This window comes from Phyllostomus discolor, chromosome 3 (genome assembly GCF_004126475.2).
Source record: "Phyllostomus discolor isolate MPI-MPIP mPhyDis1 chromosome 3, mPhyDis1.pri.v3, whole genome shotgun sequence".
Classification (NCBI taxonomy): Eukaryota; Metazoa; Chordata; class Mammalia; order Chiroptera; family Phyllostomidae; genus Phyllostomus; species Phyllostomus discolor.
Genome location: NC_040905.2, coordinates 60,203,838 through 60,231,683, shown reverse-complemented (window position 1 = coordinate 60,231,683; position 27,846 = coordinate 60,203,838). Strand labels below are relative to the sequence as shown.

General features: G+C 34.9%; 1 protein-coding gene across 1 annotated transcript in view; it reads left to right on the top strand.

Annotated features, from left to right (window-relative positions):
• Positions 1-27,846, top strand: part of LOC118499366 (serine/arginine repetitive matrix protein 2-like) — a 191,596-nt gene that overhangs the window by 139,931 nt on the left and 23,819 nt on the right. The window contains exon 7 of the mRNA XM_036020071.1: positions 9,721-9,855. The gene's annotated coding sequence lies outside the window, so the exon portion shown is untranslated. The remainder of the gene's footprint in view (positions 1-9,720; positions 9,856-27,846) is intronic.

The following is a 27,846-nucleotide window of genomic DNA, read 5'->3' as shown; positions in this document are numbered from 1 at the left end:
AGATCTCTTGTTCTGAGGTGGGTCTCTTGTAGACAGCATATATATGGATCGTGTTTTTTATCTATTCAACTATCCTATGTCTTTTGATTGGAACATTTAACCCATTTATGTTTAAGGTTAGTATTGATATGTACTTATTCATTGGCATTTTTTTCTGAACCTGTGTTTCTCCTTCTCTCTCTCTCTCCTCTCTTTATTCTACTTTTTATGTCAGTCCCTTTAGCACCTCTTGCAGTGCTGGATTGGTGGAGATGTATTCTCTTGGCCTGCTTTAGTCTGGGAAGCTCTTTATTTTGCCTTCCATTTTAAATGAGAGCCTTGCTGGATACATTAGTTTTAGTTATAGGTCCTTTGTTTTTACTACCTAGAATGTTTTTGCTAGTCCCTTCTGGGTTGTAGTGTTTTCTGTTGAGAAATAGGCTGATAGCCTTATTGGAGCTGTCTTGTATGTTACCAGCTACTTCTCCCTTGCTGCCTTTAAGATTCTCTCTCTGTCTTTAAAATTCGACATTTTAATTATTATGTATCTTGGAGTGGGACTCTTTGGGTTCATCTTGATTGAAACCCTCTGTGTTTCCTTAACTTGCATGACCTTTCCCCTTACTAAGTTAGGGAAGTCTTCTGTAATTTTTTCAAACAGGTTTTCTATCTCTTGCCCCTTTTCTTTTTCTTCTGATATTCCTATGATGTGAATGTTGTTACATTTCATGTTGTTCTGAAGCTCCCTTGAAATATCCTCATTCTTTTTGAGTCTTTTTTCATTTTGTTGTACTGACTGCATATTTCTTTTTACCTTGTATTTAGCTTGCTGATCTGGTCTTCTGCTTCATCTAGCATGCTTTTAATTCCTTCTAGTGTATTTTTCACTTTAGATATTGTATTCTTTTTAAAAAATTATTTATTTATTTATTTATTTTTAGAGAGGGAAGGGAGGGAGAAAGAGAGAGAGAGAGAGAGAGAGAGAGAGAGAGACAGACAGACAGACAGACATCAATGTGCAGTTTCTTGGGGCCATGGCCTGCAACCCAGGCATGTGCCCTGACTGGGAATCGAACCTGTGATGCTTTGGTTTGCAGCCCGCGCTCAATCCACTGAGCTATGCCAGCCAGGGCAGATATTGTACTCTTCATTTCTTGTTCTTATTCATAGTTTCTATATCCTTGTTCATGATGCTGTAGTTCCCACTAAGTGCCTTGTAGCCTCCATAAAGTTCTTTGTAGTTCTCACTGAGTTCCTTGAGCATCCTTATAACCATATTTTGCATTCTATGTCTGATAGATTGGTTGGCCCCAATTCATTTAATTTTTTGGGGGGGACTCCTGTTTTCATTTCAATTGGGGGTTATTTCTTTGTCTCCCCATTTTAAGTGACTCTTTTTGTTTGTTTCTGCAATTTAGATTGCCATCCTATCTTCATATGGTGGACTTCTGTGGTAGAAGTTCTGCGGGACTCAGTGGTGCAGTTTATTTGATCTCTTGATCTGGCAGCTCTAGGGTTGACCTTTTTTCAGTTTATGTGGGCTCTTTCGTTGTACTTGGGCTTTGATTATTGGTGGCTCATTTGTTGGTGGGTACTCCCCTCCAGCTGGCTGACTAGGAGTCACAACCCCTGCCATGTCTTTTATGCTGTTATATAGGTGCTGGTTAACAAAGCAATACTTTCCAGAAAACTATACCCATGTCAGCAAAATATACCCACCTACCACATCACCAATATCAAGAGCAACTGAGCAAAGATTAATACAGTTAGAGAGATATCAAGAATATTATACAATAAGAAAAAAGGAATATGAGATGACTAAAGTAGTGAAAAAAGGTTTTGAGTGGAGAGATAGAGGAGAAATAATAAGATCAGGGAACAGAAAGATGGTGAAGAAAGGGAGAAAATAAAGTTTAAAACATAAGTAAAACAAAGAAGGGTGATGGCAAAATGTAGTAAGAAAAGGGGAGAGTATAATATGAGATTTGCAATAAACTGGAAAAAAAAAACCAGGGAACGATATTGCAGGAAAAGCACAGAAGGATCATTAATGACAGCTGTGATTAATAAAGATTAATAAAGGTGGAAGAGGAACAAGAATATTATACCAAAGAGAAAAGAGAATATGAGATATTTTCAGTAAAGAAAAGTGATCTTTAAAGGATAGGGAGAGGAAAAATAAGAATAAGGAATAGAATCCAGGCTCAGTAAGGGGAAAAAACAAAATTCCAAACTGGAATAAGCAAGGGCAGGAGGAAGGCAAAATGGAGTAAGATAGGGGAGAGTAACCTATGAGATTTGAAATAAAAAAATAGTGAACAAATAGGAATACAGTTGAAGAAGAACAGCAGTGACCATAATATCCATGCAAAACAAGCCACAATTTTAAAGTTGGAAGTTTTAAACTTTTAAAGTTGGAAATAAGAATATTGTAAGAAGGGGAAAAATAATGTGAGGTGACTAAGGGAAGGAAGAATGCTGTAGAGAGGATAAAGAGAGGAGAAATAGTAAGAGTAAGGGGTAGGAACAAGGTGTAGTGTGGGAGAAAAGAAAATTACAATGTAATTAAGAAAGGGCAGGAAGAAGGCAAAATGGAGTAAGACAAGGGAAGGGTACAATGTGAAATTTGAAGTAATAGTAAAATAAAAAAATAATGTACAATCTAAATAAAAAGAATACAAAAGACAAAGAATAGTGAATTAGTTGGAATATAACTGAAGCAGAAGAAGAGATATTAAAAGGCTATGTGAAAGGAAGAAAAAATATGCAAATTCTGAAGAAGAATGAGGTGAAATTCATCTCAGCAGTTTGGTGTTTGGTGTTTGCCTTCTGACTTCTCTTTCTGCATCTGCCTTTGTGTTTTTATGAGCTCAAGGTTCTGTGGTGGGTGGTCCAACTTCTGGCAGCACTGCCTGTATCACCTTCACCTGCCACTAGGGGGAGCTTCTGTTATGATCAGGAGGGTGGGGCCCCTGGGTCTCCCTTGGGTGGTCCTGTTCAGTCTTCTGGGAAAATTGTGGGTATGTTCCCCCTGCCCTTGCACCACCCATCTTGGTCTGTTCCAGCTTGTTTCCAGTAATGTATAGTTTCTAATGAATTAGCTGTCCATTTCAAGGGCAGGGGCAATCTGTGTGAGAGACAGTTATTTCATGCTTGGTGTTGATGGCAGTTTTGTGTGAGAGCTGAGACTGGGTGGGGCCCTGATTCCCCCTTGCTACACTGATTGCTGATCTCCTTGCTTTGCTGGCCTCAGTCGAATAGGACCCTACATACCAGTGCATTTTGTCTCCCTGAGAGCAGTTCAAAATGGGCCCTTTAGGTGTTCCTCTTTCTGTGTTTCTCTTGTGGATGGATATTCATCCTGTAGGAGATGCTTGAGCCTGACCTACCTGTTTTGCAGATCTCCCTCATTGGTGGTACTTTCGATCCTGCAGGAGGTGGAGACTGGGTTGACCTTTCCTTCCCGGATATTCAATTTTCTGGGGGGAGTGGGCACTGTGTGGCTACTCAGCCCTCACCCTACCAGTTCCCAGCCCATTGCCCTTGCAGCAGGCAAAGTCCCAACCTTTTCCTCTGCACAGCCTCTGCCCTGCCAACTGCACAGGGCTGGAGCCAAGAAATCCTCTTGCTGTGCACCTTTCTGATCTCTCTGCCCAGCTGCACTGAGTGGGAGAAAACCTCACTCTCAATCTTCTCTTTCTCGCAGGGCAGCTGTGCATGGGATCCCTGTCTAGCACGTCTCAGCTCCCCTTTTCAAAAGTCTCTATGGGCACTCCTATTGCGGCACTAAGTCACTGACCAACTTTCCATAAACACCACATCTCCAAAAAGCCAATATTACTCGCAGTCACCACTGGCCATGGGCTGCCTCCTCCACCCGACACAGGTGCAGATTGAATCTCTCTCTCTCTGTGGCATTCTCCTGGCTGGCTTTTGCCTCTTCATTTGTTGGTGTGCTGCTTGCAGTGTGTGTGTGTGTAGCCTGGATCTCTTTGACTTTGTGTTTCCAAGTCACTTGCAGTCCAGGTCGAGGGGTTCTCTGCTCTGGGAAGAGAGGAACCAACAAAGCTGCCATCCCTGACCAGGCTCTTTATGTGTACAGACACCATACATGGGGCATTTCCCCTTCAATGTATAAAACTCTCCTTACTGTTCCTTGTGAAGCACCTTCTGTGCTCCTTGGCTTCCAGACTTAATATCAGCTAAGATTCCATTGAATGTTCAGTTTATTTTTTGGAAGATCAGCCAAGTATCTGAGTGGGGTGCAAGAGCAAGTGGACTCAGTTTCCATGTACTTGACTGCCATCTTTACCTGTTTATTGATTTTAGAGAGATATCAAAGGGGAGAGAGAGAAACACTGATCAGTTGCCTTCTGTACATGTCCAGACCAGGATTTGAACCCACAACCTAGGTATGTGCCTTGACCCAGGACCAAACTGCATTCTTTTGGTGTGTGGGATGACACTGTAACCAACTGAGCCACCTGGTCAGGGCAAAACCTTAACTTCTTAAAAATTAATTTGGAACAGTGTGCTGAAAGATATACCCTCAGTTTGATATAATGGACTACTTGCAGTGTTCTAATCACTGTGCTTGGTTCTGGGAATACAACAATGAGTGAGATGAGTAACTTTGGCATCTGAGTCACTGTAACACATTATTAACGTGTTTTCAGGAATTACTATGTAATTTTTAAAAAAAATACTTTTACTTTGAACTAGTTAAATTTGATCTATATTTATAAATCTTATATGTTATAAATATGACAAGATTGACAATTTTATATAAAAATTGCCTGAAAAATGTAATTATTGAAACATTAAAATGGATTAAATTTATAAATATAATTTAACAGATTTTATTAACCCATTCCATTTTATGTATAATTCTGTTTTGGTTCATAATCTTAGGTAATATTAATTAGTATTATAATTTGGATCCATCTTTTAGTTGTGTTTATTTAAATTATAATTATATATAAAGAAGACATAAGGCATACTGATACAATTTTTATAAATTAGTCTCATTTTAAATTCAAAGTAAGCTGTGCAAATGACATTGGAGGGGTGTGGTAATTAATTTCTTGATTGTTCATGAGTAGGTTACTCAAGCTATGCCAGGGTTTAATTTTGAACAATGGCAAGCTTGGTCTGTTTTCCAGAAATATTAGAATACTTGGAGTCTGTTATTCGACCAGATAGTCTTAATTCCTTTATATCTTAAAAGGAGTAGTGTGTGCATGTGTGTGTTTGTGTGTATGTGTTTGGTCTCTAAGAGTATACTACAGCATTGTTAAATATGTATATATATTTAAACATACTTATACACTTAGTATGTGTGGTTTAATCCAAATTTGCTCTTTGATTGTCTATAGCAGTTTAAGTTCCCTTGTCTATTTTAATGTATTGAATGTTGATCCTTGGTATACTTACCAGCAAAAAAAAAATATTTTTTTGGAAATTTACAGGACATATGAACCTTATGTTGGTGTAATCATCCTAATCATATAGATGGTTTAAGGTTTCATATATTAATAAAAATAGGCAAAAATTATTCAGATCACATGTTTGTGGATTAAAGTCATAGCAATTTGACTCTAGCTTGGTTAGCAGTATTTTAACAGATTTATTTATTAGGAGCTATGATTTGAAATAGTTTTATCCAAATAGGAAAATCCTAGAAGTCACTGTAGTGCTTCATTTAAAACGAAATAACTTTCAGATTAAGCATTTTAATTGCTGGATTTTAAGAATTCAAATGGAAACTTTTTTCCCTGGCTGGTGTGGCTCAGTGGATTGAACACAGGCCTGCAAACCAAAAGGTCATTCTTTCAATTTGCGTCAGGTCACATGTGTGGGTTGTGGGCCACATTCCCAGTTGGGGGCATTAAGGAGGTAACCAATCAATGCTTCTTTTGCACACTGATGTTTTTCTCCCTTTCTCCCTCCCTTCCTCTCTCTCTAAGAATAAATTAATAAAGTCTGTAAAAATAAAAAAAATAAAATGGAAATTTAAAAAATTATTTTATCCACTTCAGATCCTTAGTCAATCTAGTATTGATTTTATTAGGGACTAAATGCAGCACTCTACATGGGATTTTTGTTTGCTCTGTGATCATGTAACTACCTAACCATGCCTTTTCCCCATTTTTACCTACTGATCAACAGTATCCTAATATTGATTAATATTATAATTTGGTAAATATAATTTATTATTTTGAATAAGATTGCATTTATTAGCTTTTGGAAATGACAGGGAGATATTTCTTTATTTTCTATTTTAATTTTTGTTGGCTGTGTCAGGTAAGTTTGGTTTAATACCACAAGTATTTATTCATGTCTATTATTTTCAGAAACAGTTAATATTAGGCATTATCCTGTTGAATGTTAATTAAAATATTTGTCTCAGCTATGTGGAATCTGTTAAAAACTATTAACCATCAGTAAATTAGTGATTGCCTTTTTCAAAATTATTTATGATTGAAATGTTTTCAAAACCATATCTTATGCAGTATGAACAATCTCATCATTCATTTTCTTCACTAATATCATTAGGGGTTCTGTGTGTGGAAAAGCTAGGTTCAAATTCCTGTGTTACTATTTACTAGCTTTGTGAACTTAGATAAATTATCTATGACCTCTCTGAGCTTTAGTTTCCTTCTCTGAAAAATGGAGATAATAATACTTGCTTTATAGTGTTGTAATTGTTAAACAAAATATGTAAAACCTTTAGCATCATATCTTTTATACTCACTAAATATTGGTTCCCAGTCCTTTTTTAAACAGTTTTGTTATAACTGACTCCAATGAGATATGCAGCTATTTGTTAAGTAAAGTCACCTTTGATGGAAATACAAATTGGTAACTGAATGCTCTACTAATTTGTTAATAGATATTAATAGGAGAACTCTACCACTGTCCTTGATGCTTCAGGAAAACCACCTGGTGATAATCATCTACTTATAACCAGCAATCTTTTCTTTATTGTGTGTAAAATATTTTATGGCTGTTACTCGATGAAATGGCATCTAACAAAAATATTTTGTTTACAATAGTTTAATGTAGAATATTCACATACAGGGTGGGGCAAAAGTAGATTTATTGTGGTTTATAAGGAAAATGATACAATGATTAATAAATAATCATGCAAGAATAAACTTTGTGTTTCATGTACTCCTAACTGTAAAACCAACTTTTGCCCAAACATTATTCTTGCATAGCAATACTAGCTTCTAAAAATGAGAAAAGATACATAAAAATAACATAATTATGCCAACCAAAGGTCATTACTATAAATATCTTGGTGTATTTTATATATATGTGCTGAGAATTTTACTAGGTCATTACATTTTATTCATAATTGTGATTTAATTGCCTCCATAGTTCATTTTTTAAATTAAGCTTTTTTTGAGGTTTGCATTTTTTCGTTTTGCTCCCATAAGTAATGTTGGAATGCACATCTTTATATATAAAAACTTCATTTGCATTTTAGGTTATTTCCTTAGGATAATTCTTAAGAGAAGAATTACTGGTCAGAGAGAATGAACATTAACATTTGATATATGGGGTCCAGCACAAATAACACCCCTTTTTATTACAAAATCTTTTGTTACAAAACCATAAGCATGTAATTCTGTAACACAACAATATCACACTCTGGCACACCATATGGCATTTTAGGTGAAATGTTCAAATTGTTGTCCATCTCATATGAGACATTCACAAGTAAACCCTACCAACCCTATCAGGCAGGTATTACTTCTGCTGGACACTGTATATTACCTGAAATTGCTTTTCAGAAAAGTTTCACTAGCCCCAATGTGTATTTCTTTTTCTTTTTTTTAAAAAATGTGGTCTATTCCAAAGTTCTTTTATTTTTCTTTTTTCTGACAAAAGAGTAAATTACTTTTTGAATACACAGGTTGGCTAGTTTGTTAAGTTAGTTGATTGGTGTTAGTTTTTTGCTAATTGATTCTTCTTTAAATGATTCAGTTTGGCACTATTTTAGGAAGAGGCTGAGTAAAGACTCATGTGAAATCACTGGGATTTTTAAAAAGATAGCTTTTAACTTAAAAGTAATGTTTTGGTATCAGTGGTAACTGGTCTGACAATTTGATATGGTCTTATCTTGATTTTTGTGTTATGAGGTCTCTTTGGGGCTAATTTCTATAGTAATTTTTTATAGGAACATGAGTCATCTATTGTAAAATTAAAATATTTGCATTATTGGCAATATACATTATAGAGAAACTTAGGGGTAAAAATCAGCTCATTTTATTTTGTAGTAAAATCAGAAATAGGAAAAATATGCTAACATGGTAATATCTAATGAGGGAAATGTTCCATGCAGACGTCTGTTTTTCTATTAATCCCTAAAATGACTATTTGCTTTTATTTATATGAGTAATGTAAGATACAAAAATGTTATTAGGAATATATCTATTTACAAAAAAGATAAACAATATATGACTTCTACAATTTTAATAAATTCTGTTTTAAAAGTGATTTAAATCTTTAGATAATGTAAGATTTAAGATTTCAACAAAGATATAATACCTATTTATGCTACTTCTGAGACTTATTTAGGTATTTTTCTTTTATTTAGCTGCATTTAGTACAGCTTCTAACATAAGGAAATGAAAACTGGGTTCTGTATGATGGCTCTTTTGTGGGTACAGAGAAGTATAATTTTCCTTAGTTATTTTTGAAGTCTCCATCTAGGCACACCAGTAATTTTATTTTTATGATAGTATGTAGATAACAAGGTCATATGTTCTCAAGCTAACACAGAGGGAATGTGAAAGGAAAAGAGAAAATACAATTTTTGTTTTTGCTGTTGTCATTAGAGATTGTCATATTTTTTTGTACATTGGATACCTTTCCATGTTTATTGTACTATGCTGATAGCAGTGTCAGATTTCATTAAGTTAACACCAAGTTAGTGAAAATGAGAAGCAGAATATTTTTCTGCTATTAGTATTGTTCTGGACTTTTGTCCTTTACATACTTACCTTTTATGGTTATAAGTTATTTTAGAATGGCAATGCTTTAGGAAGATGTATTTTGTTTTAAGTCAAATTAGGCTGCTAACCTAAATTTGGACCTATTCCTTCACTATTTATTAGTGAATATGTTGTGGTACTAATACAGATGAATACAAATAGTTGTTATATTATGTGCTTTTACAATTTCTACTGGATATATGTCAGTGAAGGCACAGCTTTGGTAAGGGGTGAAGAGCAATATATATATGTGTACATATACATACACATATACATATAAGCAGTCATCTTTTTACATTGGTATTAGCATTCTTTAGCCTAGGAACTAAGAAAAACAAATAATAAAGTAAATATATTTTACACTAACTCTATCAGACTTGATAGTACTCTGGACTTGAATATTCAATGACAGAGACAGGGAGCGTGGGTATGGGGAATTGGAAAAGACACGGAGAAGGTAAATGCTCTTGGCTTTTGATATTTAATTTGTACAGTGAATTTATTTTTCTCTTAAGTCTTGAGCTTATGGTTATAATTGGAATTAGTGTAAGCATAGTTACCAAAATAATGGAGTAAGTCATTTAAGATTGGATATCTTGTTTGTTATTGAGTATATTGATTAAATCTAAGTAGTCATCATTGTAGTTTAAATTTTAATGCCTTGTCACTTATAAATATGCCTGCTATTTTAAAAAAATAAACCCATTTCTCCTTGCTTTGATTTTTCTTTTCTCTCTAGGATTAATGGGGAAAACATGAACTTTGCTATAAATTTCTCCTAAAATTTTGATTTATAATTCACTTTCTCAAGATTCATTTTGAACTCCAGAGATCATCTTCTCCTGTAACCTTCTATTGAAAGATTTCAAAATAAGTAAGTTGACCTTCTGAATTTTGGGAGGTACTTGACTGAGATTAATAGATGTTATTATGTTGTCTGCTGCTAATGCATTAGGAATTATTCTTCAAAGAGTCCAGTTAAACACTAAGCCGACTGTCATTTGGTGAGGGGTGGGGAGAAGCATATACACACAATCATTTATAAGCCTGATGGGACTGCTTGCCAGTTTTTATTTATCTTGACTTGAGTAAGTATCAGGATCAACTTAACTTAGAAAAAACAATACCAGGCTTCGGATTTTGGCAAATATATGTTAGTGGACATGGCATTTTTTAAAGGAATGTGAGATAAAAGTCAAAGATGTTGTCTGTTATATAACACAGTGTGTGTAGTTAACAATACATTATTATGCACAAAATATATTAAGTGACCAGAGGGGAGAGAAGAGGGAATTTCAGGGGAGAATGGGTAGGGTTTACAGGAACAAATTTAAAGGACACAGGGACAGAAACTAGGGGAAGGGTGGTAATGGGAGGGAAGTGGGAAGGGTTGGGTGGGTGGGCTGGAATGGGAGTAAAAGGGAGAAAACTGTACTTGAACAAAGATTAAAATAAAAAAAAGAGGACAGATCTCATGTTAAGTATTCTTACTGCAGAACAGAAACAAAAACACAAAAGAACACAAGGATATTTTTGGAGATGATAGACATAGTTATAGGAGCTTGATTGCGGTGATAATCTCATGGGTATATGCATATGTCCAAATCATCAAACTGTACACATTAAATATGTGTACTTTTAAAATATATTAATTATATTTAGTAGGGCTAAAAAAGATCCTGACTATATTTTAAAGTTATATTCTACTGAAGGAAGAGAAAAAAATCAAGCAGATAAAATCCCAAAGCACTCAGAATACATGTTTTAGTTTTTCAATTACAGTTGACATTCAATATTTTATACTAGTTTCAGGTGTACAGCACAGTGGTTGAAAAGGTGAAGGGATTAAGAAGTACATATGAATAGTTATAAAATAATCATGGGGATGTAAAGTACACCATAGGGAAGATAGTCAATAATATTGTAGTAACTATATGATGTAGGAGGTAAAAAGCAATGGCTTCATGATTTTTTGCTGCAATCTATTGACTGCATGATGAGTACTTGATACTGATGATGATGTTGGTGTTCTTTTTGGCATTTAAAGGAATGTCAAATATAGTCTTAACAGTTTCTCAATAGAGAGCTTTTCTTCTACTGAGACTGATTCACAGGGGAAAAAATGCTTTGAGGTATATACAAGTGAAAAATCAATTGATGACAGAGGAAGCCAAAGAGGAGGAAAAGAGGTAGCAAAAGTGGGTAGATGCTGAGAAAAGGAACATTAATGGAAAGATGAAGAGGGACAGGGCTCAGGCTTTAACCACATGAAGCCTTCCTTTTGCATCCACCCTGACTGCCATCCTCCCTACCATCCTCCAGCTATTAAAAAAATCTTACTTTAATTCTGGTGTTAATCCAGTTTCTCCAGAATTTTATCTTTTCCATCCACAGGTATTCTAGGTTTATATGGTCACCATAACTATCACTGGTCTTCTCCCTCCTCATTCCACTGTCATTTGCTGAAAGCTTTCCTGTAACACTCAAATTCTTCAACTTAGTTAATTCAAACAGATTCACTGTCAATGATAAGTCAGTGTCACTTTATACCAGGCAGAGTTCTAGGTCCTGAAGATATGGTCAATGAAATGAAGTCTCAATCCTCATGGAACTTACAAGGCAACAGATGTATACAATGTATAAATGTATATTTGATTAGTTATGGGAAAAAGAAGATGAAGGGGATAGAGAATAACAGAGTATGCTACTTTAGAAAGGGTCGTCAAGGAAGTTTTCTGTATGGAGGTAATATTTAAGTAGGAATCTGAATGAAGTGTGGGAACAAACCATATGTTTCAGAGCAATGAGTACTTGGAAGCGGGATGAGTCAAGTGCAAAGGCTTATGTTTGATGTGTTCAAGGCTCAGCAAAAAGCACAGTGGATAGAGTGGGAGAGTGGTAGGAAATGAGGTTAAAACTTGGATAACAAAAAGCTGATAGGCCACTTGAAGTCCCTGGATTTTACTCTAAATGTGATGGCAAGTCAGACTTAAGGGGTTGAGAGCAGATAGGCATTATTAACTCACTTGACTTAAGACATACTATCTTAGAAAAAAGTGGAGCTGCAAGGTTTCAGGAGAATTTGTAGGCACTTACCCAGTTGCATTTATTGATATTTATTAATATAAATACTGAAGTAGGAATGGGAAGTGGTTGTTCAAGGACAGCTTGAACTGGATGGCACTATTGAAGGCCTATTGTAACTTTGGAAGAGTACACAGCACCATGATGGAATAGGTGACTGTTTTCCTAGAAAGATTTCATTGATTATTTCTTTCAGAGGCCATTAGAAGTGAACAGTGGTGGCTAATCATCATATATTCTTGTGGACTTATTATGTATCAGACACTGGGCTAGATACTTTTGTAAATGTTAGATTGTGCAGGTATTTGCAGGTATTTGTTCCCATTTTACAGAGAAGAAAACCGAAAGTCCAGAGGTTCTGTTGTGCCACAGTTGTTGGAAGCACTTGGTTAATTATATGACTATACTAAAGTAGGCACTTTGCCTGAATTATTGGGATAATGGCAGCAGTGTAGATCTGAGTATTAATCATGTTTAATTAGGCAACATGCTATTAAATTTCTAAGAATATATTAAAGGGGTAATTTAAAAGACATATTTTAAAACACATACTTTCTAATTTTCTGGAAATTAAAGGATTATGTGGTCATTTTAGAAAAATTAGAAAATATGATTTTATATACACACATATACACATTTTGACAACCTCTCTGCTTCCTCCTTGATAATGCCTCAGACCTGTACTTTTTCCAATATAAGCTGATAAATTCTAGTGGTATTGTTATTGTATTTATTTAAATAGTTGCAGAATGAATGAGCTTTACTTTGTACAGTGGTACCCATCATTTAGACTTGCTCTAAGACAATTTATTACTTGAAAATGAGTTTGGGGAACTTAATAAATGTGTTTGATAACTGAGTTTGTTTAGTAAAATTGTTACAGAGGTCATCTGAGGAACTTAGCTCTCTACTGTATTGAGTAGTAGTGATTCAAAATCTTATCCTCTTGTGGACTATCTGTAGGACACATTATCAAATCCAATATTTATTTGGCAAAATTCATCTAAAGAAAGTAAACAAGATGATTCCCCCTTCCTTTGATAACTTCCTTGCACATGGCAGACAATGGGAATACATCTCAGTTTACAATAGCAAGTATTCGAGGAGTACATTTTTTGTTATTTTCTTTTATAAACTCAGTTTTTATTTTGAGCCCACATTCCGCAAAGATTGCTGAAATGTTAGTGTTAAAGAGGATCTATTACCTTTTCCTAGTGCTCTGCTAATTCTTGAATCAGGGTAGTGGGTCCTACTAGATGTCTTCATCTTTCCACAGTGTTGGCATCTATAGAAATATTCATCCTTCATTTTGTTTCTGAAGTTAGTTGTCATCACACATTGCTGCTGACTTATCCCTCATTCTCATCCATAAGGTTTTAGCTGGCAGAGTAAGTCTTCCTGCAATTTTCATGCTATTGATTATATTGTAATCTTTCTGTGGTCTCCAGCTCCAGTAAGACATGAGAATTCACTGAGAGTGCCACTGCCTAAGCCTCTCTAGGGTTGGGTGGGGCTTGGGAAACCCCAAGTTGTGAGGCTAATTCCCTTGTTTGCCTCTCACATTATCCGTCCAATTCTGTGTGATCTTCCTGCCTCCCGGAGTCTGTATCTAGGACATGGGGTGCACATTGCCTCTGCTCTCTTGTAAAAAGTGTCTCTCCATTCAGTTGGTCCTTTGATTCCAGTTTTCTTCCTTCCAGGGAACCTTCTCTAAGTCTGGAGTGTGAGAAAGTCTTTTTTAAAAGATGTTTTAAATCTGTGTTCTGTGCCAGATGTAAATCCATGAGCTGAATTTGACCTACAGAAATACCTTTTGTTTGTAAAAATCGAGAAATTTTACATGAAAATTCGGATTTCCAGATTTCTTTTTGGGGAAAAATGATCTGGCAATACTGGGACCAAATTTTCATGTAGTAAAGCTGGAGCTGCATAGAGGCTCCTCATAAGGTTTTCTCACTCTCATCCCTGTGTTCTCTTTTTGTTTTATACTATTCACATGCCTGGCTTTGGTAAGCATATGTTCTGAGTCCTTTCCATTATTCCTCAGGCTCAGGATTTTAAAATACATAGGTTAGGAAAAAGCCTCCGTGTTTCTGCTTTCTGCTGTCACTGCTTATTTTGAGGCAAGGTGAACTTATCTACTGCTTGGATGGAGGAAGAATACAAGAACAATAGGGGGAAATATTGGCTTGTATTTCAAAGATGTTAAACCACTATAATATATGATCAGAATTTTATTTTACTAGTTTAAAAATGTTAAGTTGATTATTTAAATTCAGCATTGTTAATATAATAATAACGTAGAGTTGACCAATTTTTAATGTATAATATAAACTGTTTTCCAAAGTGATTGTTATCATTTTACATTCTGAATAGCAATGTATGAAAGTTCAGCTCCTTCACAGCCTTAGCATTTGATGTTATTAATATTTTAATTTTAGTCACCCTAGTGGATACATTGTCTCTAGTTATATCTCTTTGTGGTTTTAATTTGCATTTTCCTAATGAATAATGATGCTGAGCATCTTTTCATGTGCTTATTTTCCATTTCTATATACACATATATTTTTCAGACATGTCTGTTTAAACCTTTTGTGTATTTAAAAGAATTGTTTTTCTTATTTATGAGTGTATGAGCTTTTTGTACTATGGATATAAGCCCTTTATTAGGTAAATCTTTCAAAAATATTTTCTCCCATTTTATTAATGTGTGTTTTCAAAAGCAAAAGTTTTTACTTTTGATGAAGGCCAAAATGCTGATCTTTTTTTTATGGTTCATGTCTTTTGTGTTCTATCACTAAATAAATAAATAAATAACAACAAAAAAGGAAAAAAATAACTTAAGCTCACAAAGTTTTCCCATATGTTTTCTTCTAGAAATTTTATTGTTTTTGCCCTCACATTTAAATCTGTGGTCCATTTTGAGTTAATTTTTATATAAAATATGAGGTAAGGATACAGTTTCTACTTTCCACATGTGAATATCTAATCGTTTCAGCTGTCTTTGTAAAAGAGAACACTCCTTCCCAACTGCACTAATATGATGTATTTGTTGGAAATTAGTTAATCACAGGTATGTTCATAATTTTATTCAGTACCACTGATCTGTATGTCCTTTAATCAAGTATCACACTAACTTGGCTATGATAGGTTTAGAATAAGTCTATAAATAAAATGGTGTAAGTTCTCAAACTTCATACTAGGTGTTTTGTATTTTCATATAAATTTTAGAATAAGCATGCTACAAAAAGGTTTACTATGATTTTGATTAAAATTGCTTCAAATCTATAGATTAGTTTGGGGAGACTTGATATATTAAAGAATATTGAATCATCTGATTCATAAACATGGTATATCTCTTTATATACATCTCTATAGATCTTGGAAACATTTTAATAAATTTATTTCCAATTTTTTGCTTACTATTCTAAATGATATTGATTTTTAAATTTCAGTTTCAATTATTAGTATATAGAAATACAATTGATTTTTATACATTGATTTTTAATTTTAATTGAATATTAATTGACTAAAGAGGTTTTGGCTTATTTCTCAGCTCTCTATGCTGTCCTAGTGCTCTCTGTGTCTGTTTTATGCCAGTACCATGCTGTTTTGATTACTATGGCCTTATAGTATAGTTTGATATTAGATAGTGTGATTCCTCCAAATTTGTTCTTTCTCAGGATTGTTGTTGCTATATCAGGTCTTTTGTGTTTCCATATAAATTTGTGAAATATTTGTCCTAGTTCTGTGAAATACATCATTGGGATCTTCATAGGAATTGTATTGAATCTATAGATTGCTTTGGGTAGTCTGGACATTTTAATGATGTTAACTCTTCCTATCTATGAACATGGTATGTGCTTCCACTTTTTTGTATCTTTTTCAATTTCTTTCTTCAGTGTCTTATAATTTTCTGAATACAGGTCTTTTACATTCTTGGTTAGGTTTATTCCTAGGTATTTTATTCTTTTGAAGAAATTGTGAATGGTGTTGTTTACTTAATTTTCTTTTCTGTTAGTTCGTTATTGACATATAAGAGTGCACCTGATTTCTGGATATTAATTTTGTATCCTGCTACTTTGCTGAATTTGTTTATCAGTTCTAGTCATTTCTTGGTGGGATATTTAGGGTTCTCTATGTACAGTATCATGTTGTCTGCAAATATTTTTACTTCTTTCTTTCCAACTTTGATGCCTTTTATCTCTTCTACTTAACTGACTGCTGTGGCTAGGACTTCCAGCACTATGTTGAATAAAAGAGGTAAAAGTGGATATCCCTGTCTTGGTCCTGATCTTAAGGGGAATGCTTGTAGTTTTTGCCCTTTGAGTATGATGCTGCTATTGGGTTTGTCATATATGGCCTTTAGTATGTTTAGGCATGTTCCCTCTAATCCCATTTTGCTGAGAGTTTTTATCATAAATCGTTGCTGGTTTTTATCAAATGCTTTTTCTTCATCTGTTGATATAATCATGCAATTTTTATCCTTCGTTTTGTGAATGTGGTGAATCCCATCTCTTGATTTGCAAATGTTGTACCAACTTTGCATTTCTGGAATAAATTTCACTTGATCATGGTTTATGATCTTTCTGATGCATTGATTTATTTGGTTTGCTAATACTTTGTTGAGAATTTTAGTGTTTATGTTTACCAGGGATATTGGCCTATAATTTTCTTTCTTTGTAGTGTCTTTACCTGGTTTTAAAATTAGGATAATGCTGGCCTTTGAAATGAGTTTGGGAGCCTGCCCTTCTTTTGAATTTTATAAAATAGTTTGAGAAGTAGAGCTGTTAGTTTTCAAAATGTTTAGTAAAATTCACCCATGGAACCATCTGGCCCATGGCTTTTATTTGTTAGGAATTTTTTAATTACTACTTCAGTTTCAATAGGTATAATCTGTCTATTCTGATTCTCTGATTCTTCCTGATTTACTTTTGGAGGATTGTATGTTTCTAGGAATTTATCCATTTCATCCAAGTTGTCCAGTTGGCTGGCATATAGTTTTCCATAATATTTTCTTACAATTCTTTGTATATCTTTGGTGTCAGTTGTTATTTCTCCACTTTCACTTCTGATTTTAATTATTTGTGTCCTCTTCTTTAATGAGTCTAGTTAAAGGCTTGTCAATCTTGTTTATCTTTTCAAAGAACCAGCTCTTAGATTCATTGATCTTTTAATATATTTCTAGACTCTATTTAATTTATTTCTTCTGATATTTATTATTTCCTTCATTCTACTCACTTTGAGTGTTGTTGCTCTTTTTCAAGTTTCTTTAAGTGTAACATTAGATTGTTTATTTGAGCTTTTTCTTATTTTTTTGAGATAGGCATGTAATGCTATGGATTCCCTTCTTAGAATTGCTTTCGCAGTGTCCCACAGATTTTGGATGGTTATGTCCTCATTTACATTTGTCAGGGTATCTTTTGATTTCTTCCTTCATCTTGTTGACCCATTTGTTGTTTAATTACATGATATTTGGCTTCCATGTCTTTGCATTTTTTCCAGTGTTCTCCTTGTGATTGACTTCTAGTTTCATAACATTGTGGTCACAGAAGATGCTTGGGATGATTTCAGTCTTCTTAAATTTATTGAGACTTGTTTTGTGTCATAATATGTAGTCTATCCTAGAAAACATTCCATGTGCACTTAGAAAGTATGTACATTCTGCTGCTTTGAGGTGAAATGCTCTGGAGATATCAATTAAATAGATTTGATCTAGTGTATTGTTTAAGGTTGCTGTTTCCTTGTTGGTTTTCTGTATGGAAGATCAATCCATTGAAATCAATGGGGTATTAAAATCCCTGGCTATCACTGTATTTCTATCAATCTCTCCCTTTTTTGTCCATCAAGATTTGCTTCACATATTTAGGTGCTCCTAGTAAAATCTTTTCTAGGATTATATCTTCTTGTTGGATTGTTAGCTTTATCATTATATAGTGTCCTTCATTGTCTTTTACTATATCCTTGGTTTTAAAGTCTATTTTGTCAGATATAAGTAGTGCTATCCCAGCTTTTATTTCCTTTCCATTTGCATGAAATATCTTTTTTTCCATCACTTTACTTTTAGTCTGTGTGTATCTTTTGATCTGAGATGTGTCTCTTGGAGGCAGCATATAAATGGGTCTTGTTTTCTTATCCATTCAGCTACCTTATGTCTTTTGGTAGGAGCATTTAAGCCATTTACATTTAAGGTGCCTATTAATAGACTATTAATGGCACATTTAGTGCCATTTTATTGTTACACTATTTTTCTCTTTCTTTCTTTCTTCTTTCTTTCTTTCTTTCTTTCTTTCTTTCTTTCTTTCTTTCTTTCTTTCTTTCTTCTTTCTTTCTCTTCTTAAAGAAAGCCCTTTAATATTTGTTGTAGTACTTATTTGGTGATAACAAACTTCTTTAACTTTTTCTTGTCTGGGAAGCTCCTTATTTCACCTTCAGTTTTAAATGATAGCCATGATGGGTAAAGTAGACTTGTTGTAAGTCCTTGCTTTTCATCACCTTGAATATTTTATGCCACTCCTTTCTAGATTGAAGTGTTTCCATTGAAAAGTCAGATGCCAGTCTAATTGGTACTCCCTTATATTTAACTACCTGGTTTTGTCTTGCAGCTTTTAGGATTCTCTCCCTATCTTTAAGCCTTGTTGTTTAAATTATGATGTATCTCAGTGTAAGCCTTTTTGGGTCCACCTTTTTGGGACTTTCTGAGTTTTCTGGACTTGTTTGTCTTTTTCATTTACCAGATTAGGGAAGTTTTTATTCATTATTTCTTCATATTGGTTCTCGATCCCTTGCTTGTTCTCTTCTCCTTCTGGTATTCCCATGATGTGGATGTTTTTATGCTTTATGTTGTCTAAAATGTTTCTTAAGCTTTTCTGGTTTTTAAAATTCTTTTACTTGTTGCTGCTGTGCCTGCAACAGGCAGGTACTTTTTCCCACCTTATTTTCCAAATCACTGACTTGAACCTGTGCTTTATATAACCTACTCTTTATTCCTTCCAGTGTATTATTAGTTCAGATATTGCATTCTTTATTTCTGACTGGTCCTTTTTAATAGTTTCTATATCTTTTTCATGCTGTTGAGTTTCCTTATAATCATTACTCTAAACTTTCTATCTGATAAATCTTTTGCCTCCATTTCATCTAGCTCTTCTTCTGGAGAATTCTCTTGTTCTTTCATTTGGGGTATGTTTCTTTTATCTTCACATTTTGGCTGCTTCTTTGTATTCATTTCTATGTATTTGATAGATCTGCAAAGACTCTGGTGCTGTTTGTGACTGGCCTTGGTCAATCTGTTTGGAGTTATCAGTGACCCACAGCCTGTGGTTCCCTCTGCTGTGCCTGTTTCTGGGCAGAAAGAACTGTCCTGCACACCAAAGCAGGCTTTTATAAGCACCAGGCTTGGAAAAAAGGTCAGCTGAAGTCTCTTATTGCTCCCCAAGATCCACCTAGTTGTTAAATTAATCGACAATATTGCCTCAAGCTGTACTCAGCAGCCTGGCTTAAGCTCCACTGGGTGGAGCAGAATAATTCCTGCAGATAGGTCTATTGCTTCTCCTTATACTGATGCCATTTGGAGAGGAGTGCTCTGCCTGAGAAAGGTGGCTTCTGCAGTATGGGAAATGGCTCAGCACAAGGATCTGGCAGCTGTTTCATTACTTCTGTCCCCAGAGTCACCAACCCCAGACTCTCCTCAAGCATCTAGTCTACTCTGCCCTCTCTCTGCTGGAGCCCAGGGTAAGTGGATGCAAACAAAATTTTGCATGTTGGCCCTTTAAGAAGCTCTCTGAGTTTCTAGCTGCCTCTCTTTGGTGTACAGAAATGCTGTTGCTTTCCACAGCTGGATGTTATCTGGGTTCCTTTCTGGCTCTGGTGCTATAGAATGGGGAGCACAGCTTGGGGTTTAGACCCATACTTCTCAAGGGAAACCCCCTGGCTGCTGAACTATCCCTGACGAACTTCAGCTGCTGCCCACATGAGCCTAGCCATCCCTCTCTTGCATTCTATGCACTCCTTACCAGTCTTGCTATGCTGAAGTGGTTTCTTTTGTCTGTCTGTGGTTATAAGGCTACTTTCCAGCTAGTGTTCAGTTGGCTATTAAGGATGAATTCTGTACAATTTAGTTGTTATTTCAGATTGGTCCTGGGAGGAGGTAGTGTAGCTTCTACTTAATCCTCCGCCATCTTGGATCTTTCTGCAAATTAATTTTGAACCCTAGGACCTTGCTAAACTCATTTAGTTCTGGTAGATTGTTTGTTTGCTTGGTTTTTTGTAGATTTCTTTACATAGTAATAATAATACATAATCATGTCATCTATCAAAAAGGCAGTGTTACTCTTTTCATTCTAATTTATCTGCCTGTTATTATTTTTTCCCTGGGAATCCACTTCTGGCTGTAGTTTGTTAACCCCTTACCAAAAAGTATAGTTACCAATTTTGAGCATCAATAGCATAGTGGGTAATGTTATAGGCACATTGCATTGTTATTTAATTATTCCTCACAACAAACAGGAGGCTGAGGCTTAACAGGTTTTAAATTATTACTCCAAGATCACATAGCAAATTGGTATGTGAAATAAGGAAGTGGATTAAATAAAGAATCAAAGAAGTCAGAAGCAGCAGCGTGGGTAACATCTACTTTGTTTCCATTACCTGGAAGTACTATGTGTGCACCAGCAAAAACACATTAGAAAGTTTATCAATCCACTATGGTAACACAAAGCAGTAAGGGTTAAGGTCATTTTTCTGACTTGCCATTGATGGGTTGAACCTATTATCATTTTATATCTTGCTTTTAAATGAAGCTTTGGGAATGAAGAGGTTACTATCAAAGGGGTTTTCAAACAGTGCTTTAAATATAATAAGGTGGTGTGGGAATGCCTCCCTGAGAAGAGCAGGTTTGAGCTATGACTTGGAGATTAGGGAGTACACCCTGCAGGTGCATGGGGAGGTTCCCAGGCAAAAGACACAGAAGATACACAAGGGCATACCTGGCAGGTTGGAGACACAACATGTTGGCCAGTCTGGCTACAGAAACAAACAGATTACCAACATTTTTCTCAGTCTTCTCTATATTCTAGGTAATTTTATACAAACCCATCTCAAAATAAGGAAAATTGGAGAAAAAAGGGTTTGTTTTTTTCAAAGTGGGTTTCAAACTTTTATTTATTGTTATATATCATTTTTTTTTCACAAGAGCCATATAACTTGAAGTTTGTTTATTCAATTCCTCTGAATGTTGGGTAGCACTTTTTAAAATATTGAATTTATTGGGCTACATTGGTTATTAAAGCCATACAAGTTTCAAGTGTGCAACTCTATAACACATCATCTGCATACTGCATTGTGTAGTCACCACCCAAAGTCAAGTCTCTTTAGACCATTATGCCCTCCTTTGCCCTCTTCTACTTCTGGCAATCACCATACTGTTGTCTGTCTGTTTTGGTTACTTTTTTTTATTAATCCCTTCACCTTTATCATTTAACCCCACAAACCGTGTCCCCTCTGACAGTTGTCAGTCTATTTTATGTATTTATGGGTCTGTTTCTATTTTGTTTGTTAGTTTATTTTGTTCATTAGATTCCACATATAAGTGAAATAATATGATATTTGTCTTCTTCTGACTGGCTTGTTTCACCTAGCATAGTACTCTTCAGGGCCATCCATGCTGTTGCAATAGATAAAATTTCCTTTTTTTATGGCCAAGTAATATCCCATTGTGTAAATGTGCCACAGCCTTTTTATCCACTATCTACTGATGGGTGTTTGGGGTGCTTCCAAATCTTGGCTATTGTAAATAACACTGCAGTGAACACAGGGGTGCATGTATTCTTTCAAATTAGTGTTTCAGGATTCTTAGGATATACTACTCCCGGAGATGAAATCACTGGGTCATAATGCAGTTCCATTTTTAGTTGTTTTTGAGGAAATTCCTCACTGTTTCCCAAAGTGGCTGCACCCGTCTGCATTCCTATCAACAGTGCATGAGGGTTCCTTTTTCTCCATAGTCTCTCCAGCACTTGTTGTTTGTTGATTTATTGATTATGGCCATTCTGATCAGTGCGAGATGATATCTCAGTGTGGTTTTAATCTGCATTTCTCTGATGATTAGTGACATCGAATGTCTGTTGGTCATCTGTATGTCCTCTTTGGAGAAGTGTCTGTTTGGGTCCTTTGCTTATTTTCTAATTAGATTGTTTTTTTTGGTGTTGAGTTATATTAGTTCTTTTTTCATCTTGGAAATTACTCCTTATTGGATGTATCACTGGCAAATATGTTCTCTCATATAGTGGATTGTATTTTCATTTTTGTTGATGGTTTCCTTTGCTGTGCAAAACCTTTTTAGTTTGCTGGAGCCCCATTTGTTTATTTTTTTCCTTTGTTTCCCTTCCCCGGGGATATATATCAGAAAATATTGCTACAAGAAATGTCAGAGATTTTACTGCCTATGTTTTCTTCTAGGACTTTTATAGTTTTGTGACTTACATTTAAGTCTTTAATCCATTTTGAGTTTATTTTTTCTTTCTTAATCCTCACATGAGGATATATTTATTGATTTTAGAGTGAGAAGAAGGGAGAGAGGAGAAGTAGGAGACAGACAGGGAGAAAAATAATTGATGTGAAACAGAAACATTGATTGGTTGCCTCCCATAACCCCTGACCAGGGATCTAACTTGCAACCTAAGTATGTGCCCTGACTGGGGATCAAACCTGCAACCTTTTGATGTATGGGTTGATTCTTCAGTCAACTGAGCCAGGTCAGGTTGAGCATTTTCTTGTATATGGTATGAGGAGGTGGTCTAGTTTCTTTTATTTTTTGTGTGTATCTGTCTAGTTTTTTCAGTACCATTTATTGAATAGATTATCTTTATTCCATTATATGTACTTGCCTCCTTTGTCAAATATTAATTGAATACATATGTGTGCGTTTACTTCTGGGCTCTCTATTCTGCCCATTGAGTATGATGTTGGCTGTGGGTTTGTCATATATAGCCTTTATTATATTGATTCCTCTTTGCTGAAAGTTTTTATCAAAAATGGATGCTGTATTTCATGAAATACTTTTTCTGCATCTATTAATGTGATCATGTGATTTTTATCCTTCATTTTGTTTGTGTGGTGTATCACGCTTATTGATTTGCAGATATTGTACCAACACCGTGTCCCCAGAATCAATCCCAAGTGATCTTGTTGATGTATTGCTGGATCCAGTTTGCTAATATTTTTAGCGGATTTTTGTATCTATGTTCATCAGGGATATTGGCCTATAACTCTCTTTTTGTAGTGTCTGTAACTGGTTTTGGAATTGGGAAAAGTCTTTTCTCCTCTTGAATGTTGTATAATAGTTTGGGAAGGATAGGTATTTGTTCTTCTTTGATTGTTTGCTAAAATTTGCCTGTGGAGCTATCTGCTTCAGGACATTTGTTTGCTGGGAGTTCTTTGATTACTGCTTCAATTTCTTTAGTTGTGGGCTTCAAACTTTTAAAAGTGTTATTTGGAAACAACTCCCAAATATAAATGAAAAAATGAAATGATGTTTCAGCTTAAAAAATGATGGGGACATGTCAACAAAACCCCCACAGTAGCCAGATTAAAGAGGTTCCCACTGGCTAAGACTGAGACAATTTGAGCTTCCAAATAATGAGATTAATAAGTTTTCTTTTTAACTTTATTGTTATTGTTGATACTATTACAGATGTCCCCATTCCCCCACTTTGCTCACTTCTACCATGCCCCTATCCCTCCTTCCCTCTGGCCATCACCACACTATTGTTGGTGTCTATGTGTCATGCATATATATTCTTTGGCTAATTCCTTCACCTTCTTTCACCTAGTCTCCCCATTGCTTTCTCCTCTGCTGTCTGTCAATCTGTTCCATATATCCATGCCTTTGTTTTTATTTTGTTCATCAGTTTATTCTGTTCATTAGATTTCACATGTAAGTGACATTATATGGTATCTGTATTTCTGACTGGCTAATTTCAGTTAGCAAAATAATCTCCAAGTCCATCCATGCTGTTAAAAATGGTAAAATTTCCTTCTGTTTTATGGCCAAGTAGTTATTCATTGTGGACACTTATCCAAAGAAGACATACAGATGGCCAATAGACATATGAAAAAAATGCCCAATGTCACTAATTAGCAGAGAAATTCAAATTAAAACCACATTGAGATATCACCTCACACCTGCCAGAATGGCTACCATCAATAAATCAACAAACAACAACTACTGGGGAGATTGTAGAGAAAAAGGAGCCATTGTGCACTTTTGGTGGGAATGTAGACTGGTGCAGGTATTGTGGAAAACAGTATGGAATTTCCTCAAAACAAACAAAAACAACTAAATATGGAACTGCCTTATGACCCAGGGATTTCATGTCTGGGAGTATATCCTAAGAATCCTGAAACACTAATTTGAAAGAATACATGCACCCCTGTATTCACTGCAGTGTTATTTATGATAGCCAAGATCTGGAAACAACACATGTGTCCGTCAGTAGGTGAATGGATAAAAAAGCTGTCACCCACTCACACAATAGAATACTATGTGGCTGTATAAAAAGTGAACCAAATTGGAAGTACCATAATACCTGATGTCAAATTATATTACAAGACAATTGAAATCAAAACATCCAGGTACTGGCTGGCATAAGAATGGGCATATAGGTAAATGCAACAGAACAGAGAGCCCAGAAGTAAACCCATGGCTTTATGGTCAACTAATAGTTTACAAAAGACGTAAGGGCATACAATGGAGTAAACACAGTCTCTTCAATAATGGTGTTGGGACAATTGGACAGGTACATGCAAGAAACCCCACAAAAAACCAAAAAACAAAACTAGACCACCAACTTATACCATGCACAAGAATACACTCAAAATGGTTAAAAGATTTAAATGTAAATTGTGAAACCATAAAAATCCTAGAAGAAAACATAGGCAGTAAAATCTCAGACATCCTTCATAGCAATATATTTGCTGATATATATCCTACAGCAAAGGAAACAAAGAAAGAAATAAATGGGATTGCATCAAATGAAAAACTTTTGCATAGGAAAAGAAACCAACAAAATGAAAAGGAATCTACTATATGGGAGAACATATTTGCCAATGATACATCTGACTAGGGGTTAATTTCCAAAATATATAAAAACCTTGTATAACTCAATATCAGTAGTGATTAGTAAGTTTTAATTCATTAAATGAAAAGAAATCCATGAATCCACACTTATAACACACTAATATTGTAGAGGAGAATACCTGCTAATAAATGTAAAAGGAATGATAGTGTTAGAATATAGCCATTTTGCAACCATTTTAACTATTAGACAAGAATCATCAGTGGAAGCTAAAACCAGTCAGTGAAAATTGTTGAGGACTAGGATATTTACAGTCTTTAAAGTATCTCTCCATGAATTACTCTTTAATTACAAAGAAAAAACAAACTTTACTGTGTAGTAACATGGTAAATACCACCTTAAGTATTTAAGTAATTAATCAAAGTTAATATTGCCAATAATTGGACAAACCAATATCGTGTGCTTCCTGATGTAATACACCAAGAACACAACATTGTTTACATGGTATAGTTGCCAAAAATATATCATCTAAGTCTATGAGGATATATTAGACAAACTCAAATTGAGGAATTTTTATAAAGGAAATTGCTGGTATTATTAATAAATATTAATGTTATGAAAGACAAAGAAAGGCTGATTCTGGATCAGAAAAACAAAAATTGCCATAAAGGGCATTTTGGGAACAATTAGCAAAATTTAAATAAATTCTATTAGATCTGATAATAGCATTATATCAATATTAAATTTCCTGATTTCATTACTCTTCTGTGATAATGTAAGTAGATATCCTTTTTCTTGGGAAATCCTCACTGAAGTGTTTAGAGGTAATGGAACATGGTGTTTTTAACTTTCAACCAACTTGGGGGAGGGTAGGAAAGAATGATAAAGCAGTTGTGGCAAAATGTTGAAAATCTGAATCAAGTACATACAGGAGTTCTTTATACTAAACTTGCAACCTTTTTGTAAGGTTAAAATTATTCCAAAATAAAAAGCTATAAAAAACCCTGATGATATGCTGGAGTACCATCTATTTGATATCCTTGCCTTTACTCATGTTCTTCTAAAATGGACCCCTTATGTGCCCTAATACAGTTTGAAATCACTGCACTGAAGTGATTGTTGCTTCTAGCAAAGAAATGTGATAGAACAAATAGTTTTACATATAATAATTGTTTTATATAGGAAGGAGATGTCTTATATTTTACTAACTATAAGGAAAGAACAGTATTCTTTTACATATTACTAATCTGCAGATATAGTTGGTAAATACTGATATACTCTTAAAAGAACATATGGAAAAAAATCGGCACTAGGGCAAAGTCTATTTTTGGCCACAAGGTTCGTGAAATTCTAAGAGGAGACTGCCCATAGGTAGTATGAAGAAACTTATCTAGGTAGCTGTGGAAAACTTACCTTTTATTTAGGTTTACTTGTGTAATTGGAATGAGGCAGAGAAAGGAGTAAAGTGTGGAAATATAAGTTTATAATCATGGTAAGGGTGGTTACTATCACTAGAATGACAAGGTGATACTGAACTTTAAAAGAGGATGGATGATGATAAAAATCGAGGCAGGATTGATAAGAGAGCAGTCAAAGACACAATGTTAAAAGCATTATACTTTGGCCACCTCAGCTATTGCACTAGGTCAATGCTATCTATGTACTTTTGGAAGTGGCACTGATAATGTAAGAGAGGAACCAACCCGCTCCAGGTGTCATTTCCCTGTGTTTTCTAGAGTTAAGGACACAATCCCTGTGTAGTGTAGTACTTCAAGAAGAACAGAATTTGAAGGTCTAGAAAACACTGTGGAATACTGAAATTATGAAATTATTATAAGCATGTGAATAGCATATAGATTGTTTTGTTTTGGCTGCAAGGGAATTCTAGTGTCCTAAAAGGGAAAAACAAACAACAGAGGGGGAAAAATAAGTTATCTTCTTTTGATCTAATTTGTGAGCTAAGTACTAAAATCACTTAAGTGATGAGATGTAACAAAAATGGGGAAATGAGTATATGACATGAAAGAACATTGTTTTCAGAAGCGCCACAATATATCAGAAGTTATATGGGTAGTAATGGTGTAGAGAGCAGATAAAGAATGAAAATAAACTTCATTAAAATCAAATAATGCATATATCAAGTAGAAAAAGAGCCATACTGCTTGCAATGTACCAATGATTATATGTACAGAACATGTGGTTTCTTGGCAGTTTGGGAAATAAATGAAAAATGACTTCTCATGGACAAAGGTGATATAGGAGTAAAATGCACAACTGCTATGAAAATTATCCTTTCTTAGAGATTAGGAAAATATAAATTAAAAATAAAAATATTAGATGGAAAATAGTGTAATTTTAGCATTTGTAGACATGGCACGAAAGTAGATAGAACTAAATCAAGGAGGAAAGCATGTTGACAAAAGAACTGTAATTGTAGGCAATATATAGACAGAAAACTTTGTAAAGCTCTGCCACAGAGCAACAATAAAGTACCAGTGGTACTTGATTGGAACAAAAGGGTGGAAGAATGGAAAATTTAATGACCACTTATAATAGTTATCACTCTGTAAATATGAGAAAGGAACCAGATCCAGTATCCCAGGACAAAGATGGTTGGCAAAAGGAGGCAGGAAGAAGTGTTATTTTAGTTGATGCAGCCTGCTTAGCTGCTCAGGTACCCTCTTTTCTTACATGTGATCTACTGCTGT